The sequence below is a fragment of the Alexandromys fortis genome, unplaced genomic scaffold, assembly GCF_014885135.2.
Source record: "Alexandromys fortis isolate MF-2015 unplaced genomic scaffold, M_Fortis_MF-2015_v1.1 scaffold_286, whole genome shotgun sequence".
Lineage (NCBI taxonomy): Eukaryota > Metazoa > Chordata > Mammalia > Rodentia > Cricetidae > Alexandromys > Alexandromys fortis.
The window spans coordinates 1,098,023-1,104,750 of record NW_026068365.1 but is presented as its reverse complement, the minus strand read 5'-3'; the positions used below and the strand labels follow the sequence as shown (position 1 = coordinate 1,104,750).

At 34.1% G+C, this 6,728-nt stretch overlaps 1 long non-coding RNA gene across 1 annotated transcript in view; it reads right to left on the bottom strand.

The window, feature by feature from the left end:
• Nucleotides 1–1,010: 1,010 nt before the first annotated feature.
• The window catches only part of LOC126495443 (uncharacterized), an 84,776-nt gene continuing 79,058 nt past the window's right edge, over nt 1,011–6,728 (bottom strand). Inside the window, exon 2 of the long non-coding RNA XR_007590143.1 lies at nt 1,011–1,886. This is a non-coding gene — a long non-coding RNA (uncharacterized lncRNA). The remainder of the gene's footprint in view (nt 1,887–6,728) is intronic.

Genomic DNA, 6,728 nt, shown 5'->3' with positions numbered 1-6,728 from the left:
AGAAAGATCAAATCGAACTATAAAGGATATGTTGAATAAACAGAAAGGGGTGGAAAACACCCCCAGAAATAGGTTACATAATGCTTTGTTAACCTTGAATTTTCTTAACGCTAATGAGAAGGGGACAACGGCTGCAGAAAGACATTGGATAATGGAAAAGTCTACTGAACTAAATCAACCAGTTTATTTCAAGGATGTGCTGACCTCACAATGGAAGCCAGGAGATGTGCTGCGTTGGGGAAGGGGTTTTGCTCTTATCTCCACAGGTGAGGAACAATTGTGGATACCGTCAAAATTAATAAAGGTTCGGTATGAAGAAGAAAAGCCATTTGGAAAAGATAAATAACAATTCATTCACAAGGATGGCGAGCATACTGATGGTAAGGAATTCAGGTAGGTTGGGGGCAGGGTTTTTTTTTTTTTTTATCTCCACAGGAAAATACTGATCTTCAAAGAATTTAAGGGACCCTGAATATTTAATAACTGATGGATGGAAAATAGTTACGACCCACTAAGACTCAACAGTAACATGAGTAAGTATTGATTATATATATATTTTCTTTTTTCTCTTTGAACGCTTCTTTATAAATATGTAGAGCTGGTTTTGGAGTTGGACTATGGCTCAGTCCCTCTTCAATTCCAAGCCTGTTGATAAGAGATATCTCAGAGTTTCTGTCTCAGATCAGGAGCCATGAAATGGGACAGAATGAGGATAATTATATACTTGATAAACTTTCTTTGCTTTTCCTCATATCTGTGTCTTTCTTTATATGTCAGAATATGTCCTTGTTGTTAATGTTTAAATTTCCCATAACAAGCAACAAATTTCCCTACAGTAATTTTTGAAGTTTCCAGGATGAAGATGGGGCCCCACAACATCAACTCAACCTGGTTTTTATGACGTCATGAATATTTTTTTTCTTTTTCTCTTTTTTACGCGCTAATATGAGACCTGTTTTTTGGTACCAACTGCACAAGACAATTTCGAATGGTGCACATTTTTGACAACACTCTGGCCGGACCTTCTCAAAGTGCTCAGGGACTAGTTATAATTTTCTTAGGTCAAAGGTTAATTTGGGAATTTTACCATCATTTGCTTTCACAGGAGCCCCTAAGGAGAACATCGCCCCCATGTCAGCTTGAAGCAATCTTAGAGGACGACGTCCCCTCTCCCAACAGAGTTTGCCCTCAGGGTTAGGGACATCTTTTAGTGGTTGGTTTGGGGTTGAGGGGATGGGGAGATGTTTTATGGAATTAGGGGTATGTTCAAAAAAAAAAAAGGGGGGGGGATTAACTGGTTTGATGGGATGATTGGTATTTGTGAGTTACTGTTTTTAGAAAATTGTATTGGTACTGTTTTCTGTATATTGACATATTGAATATTGAATGTGAGTGTTCCTACCTCTATTTTTGTATAAGAATATGCTTATATTGTATTGATACATCTACCATATCACAATGTACATTTCTACCTCTGATACTATTTATGTAATAACATTGTTTACATTTGATATGTAATGACATTGTTTACAGATGAAGATCATTGTCTTCATATATTGCACAGTTGTTTATTGTTTTAGTCTTTAAGTTAGATAGATATTGAGAATTATATAGATTAATAGTCATCTAAGTTTGTCATTTGTAATTAGACTAATCAGGTTCTTTAGATATATAGAGATTATACTCAGTATAGATAGATAATCTTCAACCTCTTTGGAGAGCTGTAGAATATGGCCTTTAATATAACTCAGAGTTTCGTGATAGTGAGACACAATTGCTCCTGGCAACACCGCTCTATTCCCGAGAGAACGTTGAGCACCAAAGACACTCCACTGGGAGCTTGTCTTCTTGGCAGAACTGGCCTTTGGGTTAAGAAAAGCCCATACCTCAACCACTGACAAAGATACAGAGCGTGCATCAATGGATACAACAGGACTGTCATATCCTGCCAAGACAGGGTAAGATAGTTTTGAAAAGTTCCTTGCCTTTAATAATGGTATGTCAGTTATGTTAGGCCTTAGCCAAAGTTGGTTGACTCAACATTGCAAACGAGACTTTGGGTGATTGCCCAGGTAGTCAGTTGTCTTTGTCAATTGTTACACATTTTGGATATATCTCGTTTGTTAAGTAATATTTATTCCCTTCTCGGATCTTTGATGGAGTTGAAGATTATATAATTGTAGTTACTCTCTACATTATTTAGACTCCTTGAGATAGAATGTTTAGCAAAACTTTTGATTCTCAATATTGTTTGTTATATTTATTATTTGTTATTATTGTATATATTTGTATTTGGTTTAGTTCTGTCTTATTTAGACAAAAGGGGGAGATGTAGGGATAAGTCACACCCCTTAGGGGGCGTGTTTGCCTCAGGCTAAAGTTTGCCTATAAATTTGGCGAGCGTGCTCCCAGCGCTGCTTCTGCTTTCCTGGTCTCCGCAGGAACGGTGGTTCTGTAAGTCTATTCCTCCATTAAAGCTGTCTATATTTTGACAATCTGTCTGCATTCGCTTACGCTGTTACAAACCATCACTGGTCATTAGTATCTATTATCAAAGGACTAAATTTGCCAATAAAACTTCACAGGCTACAAGAATGGATACAGAAATATAATTGATCCTTCTATTGCATACAGGAAACAAGCCTCAAATTCAAAGAGAGACAATATGTCTGAGTAAAGGGTTTGGGGAAGATTTTCCAATCAAATGGACCTAAGAAGCAAATCTAACAAAATATATTTCAAACTAAAATTATTCAAAAGAGACAGAGAAGATCTCATGTTTATCACAGGAGACATCATTCCAGATGAAGTCTCAATTCCATCCATTCCGTTATAAATACATGTGTACCCAATTTATAAAAGAAACATTTCTAAAGCTGAAATTATACATCAATTCTCACAAATTAATAATGGGAGACTTCAACACCCAACTCTCACCAATAGACAGGTCTGTCAGACACAAAATTAACATAGAAATAAGGGAACTAACAGTTGTTATGGCTCAAATGGACTTAGCAGATATCTACAGAAAATTTTATCTGAAGATAAAACAATATACTTTCTTCTCAGCACCTCATGGAATCTTCTCTAAAATGAGCCTCATACTTCTCCACAAGGCAAATCACATTAGATCCAAAGCAATTTATGTTACCGCTGTACCTTATTAAATTTCATGGGTAAAAGTTAGTGTTCAGGAACATAAACCACAGCCTAATATATAATGGAAACTGAACAACTCTCAACTGAATTACTGCTGTGTCAAGGAAGAATAAAGAAAGAAATTAAATATATCATCATACTTGGTAAAAATGATTCTACAACATATTCAAACTTAAGGGGCGCTCTAAAAGTGGTGTTAATAGAAAAGATCATGACAATAAGCACATAAATAGAGAATTTGAAGACATCTCACACTAGTGATTTAAGAGCACACCTGAAATCTCTAGAATAAAAAGAAGCTAACTATATAGAAAGAGTAGATAAGAGGAAGTAATCAAACTGTGGCTGGAATCAAGAAAATAGAAACAAAGAAAATAACATAGAGAATCAATGAAACAAAGAGTTGGTTCTTTGAGAAAAATCAACAAGATAGATAAACGCTTATAAAAACTAACTAAAAGAAAAAAAAGGGGGGATATGACAACAGACTCCAAAAACTGTACTCCCCGAATTGTAAAATCGGAAGGAAATGTTCAGTTTTTCATAGGTATAACATACAAATATTGAATCAAGACCAGAAAACCAATATAAATACATGTATAACAACTAAGGAAATAGAAGCAATCATTAAAAATCTCCCAATCAAAAAGGCCCAGAGTCAGACTGTTTTAGTGCAGAATTCTATTAGAATTTTAAAGAAGAGCTATTACCAATTCTCCTCAGATTTTTGCAGACCAGAGAGAGAAAGAAACATTGTCAAATACTTTTTATTAGGCTACAGTTACAGTGATACCCAAATCACACAAAGATGGAACATAAAACAGAATTACAAAAAAATATCCCTAATGAACATTGATAAAAAAAATATTCAATAAAATTCTAGCACCTAGGATCCAAGGAAATATCAAAAATCATCCACAAGGACCAAGTAAGTTTCCTTGTCAATATAATTCACTGTAAAAACAAACTGAAAGGAAAACAAACTATGATCATATCATTAGATGCTGAAGGAGTCTTTGAGAAAATCCAACACTGATGTGGGAGTGTCATATATCAATCTGTTGATTTCATTGGTTAATTAAAGAAAGAAACTGCTTGCCCTGATAGGTTAAAACATAGATGGGAGGAGTAAACAGGAGGAAGAGGAAGTGAGGTAAGACTCCTCAGACAGACGCGAGATAGCTCTGCTTTCCGAGACACACACAATGAAGCTCAGACCCAGGATGGACTTAGGCTAGAATCTTCCCAGTAAGCGCACCTTGGGGTGCTTACACACATTATTAGAAATGGGCTATTCCAGGTGCGAGAATTAGCCTAGAAGAGGCTAGATGGAAATGGGCCAAGCAGTCTTTAAATGAATACAGTTTGTGTGTTGTTATTTCGGGCATGAGCTAGCAGGCGGCCGGGGTGCTGGGGACGCAGCCCCACCACTCCTATTTCAGCACAACAACCCATCATGAGAAAGATCTTTGAAACAGCAGGAATACAATAAAAATACCCAAACATAATAAAGGTAATATACAACAAGCTAACATCTAGCATCAAATTAAATGCAGAGAAATTCAAAACAATTACACTACAATTAGGAACAAGACAAGGCAGTCCACTGTCTCCATATCTATTCACTTTTGTACAGGAAATTCTAACTAGACAAATAAGGTAACAAAAGGAGATCAAGAGGGTATGAAAAGTCAGTAGCTCTCATATATACAAATAATAATTGTGTTGAGAAAGACATCGGATAAACAATACCCTTTAAAATAGCCAAAAATAATATAAAATATATTGGGGTATCTCTAACCAAATAAGTGAAAAACATGTTTGACAAAAACTTTAAGTCTTTGAAAACCGAAATTAAATAATATATCAAAAAGTGGAAATGTCTCCTCTGGTGTTAGAGTGGTAGGATTAACATAGAAACTTCTAGTCTAACCAAAAATAATCTATGGATTCATTGCAGTCACCATAAAAGTCCCTAATACAGTTCCTTACCGATATCAAGAAATAATACCCAACTTAATATGGAATAACAACCCAGGAATGCTAAAGCAATTCTGTTAAATAAAGAAACTTTCAGATTTATCACCATCTGTAAGGCAGAAGATGCTATCAAGAGAAAAATTATCAACCTACAGAATGGGAAAAAATATTCGCCAACCCCATATCGGAAAGAGTGATGAACTCCAAACTGTATAAGGAACTCAAGAAGTTAGACATAAAAATGAGAAATAATCCAATTAAAGCATAGGTTAAAGATGTAAGAGAGAATTCTCAGTAGAAAAGTCACAATGGCTGAAAAACGTCCATAGCCATCACTGAAATATCTCTATGATACCATCTTATACCTGCTAGAATGGATAAGAAAAACAAAATATTGATAGCAACGTTAAATTTTTGAAATGAATATTGCATGTTCCTTGAAAAATAAATAAGCTGTACAGTATGGGGGTGTAAAATCTTCTCTCTCAACAATAATAATTTCCATTAATTTTTTTCTTGAGAAATCAAACTCTTGCTAACATTTATTTACTCATTTTATATTAGATATATTTCAAATTCATTACAAAATACTTGATGAAATCACAACAAGAAATATTTATTTTTTCATTATTAATTAGAAGAGCTTAGTCCATGATTGACTACATCCATGATCTTTAGGCCTATGGTAGAATCATAAATAAATTATAGAAAAAAAATTTAATAGTAGCTGAATTTGAACAATGACAGTCAAGAGCTAAAAGTATCAGTGTTACATTGTGTAAAGAAAATATTTTTCTTTCATAAACTCTATTATTTTCAGAACCAAAATTATGTCAGATTCTATAAGAAAGAATATTATACCTTTTCAAAGATAATATCAGTATCAATATGGCCAACAAAGAAATACTTGTTGAATATGGTTATTTGGAAAATATCAAGTTGCTACATACTTCTATGATTAGAAAATTTTGATATAAAATGCCAAATTTTATCTCAGACTAAATATTCTGACTGTGCCTCCTGGAAGCAAATATAATTTGTTTTAAATTAAACTACAGAGTCCTAGTAGAAAAAAAAAAAAAGCTGGGTATAAATACAAAATAAAGATATACCAATAGAATTAAATAGCAGACTCAAATATAAATTTATGTAATGAATCAACATGCTTTTTGCACAAATATATATTGTAGAGCTTAGGAATCATGGATTTAAACGTGCAGAAAAAAGAAACTGAGCCTGTTTCCATCACCCTGCAAAAAACTCAAGTTGCATAAAGGACTGTAAAATAAATTTTGCTCTTGAAAATATTAGAGAGAATATAATAAACAAGTTTTACCTTATGCTTATGGAGATGGAATGTATTTAAAAGATTCTTATAGCACAGAAATTAACATTAGCAGTTGACAAATCAGATCTCTTGAAATTAAAATAATTCTGTATAAAAGTGAAAACTGTTAGGCAGAGACAGGCAGATCTCTGTGAGTTTGAGACCAGCTGGTCTACAAGAGCTAGTTCCAGGACAGGCTCCAAAACCACAGAAAAACCCTGTCTCGAAAAACCAAAAAAAAAAAAAAAAAAAGTGAAAACAT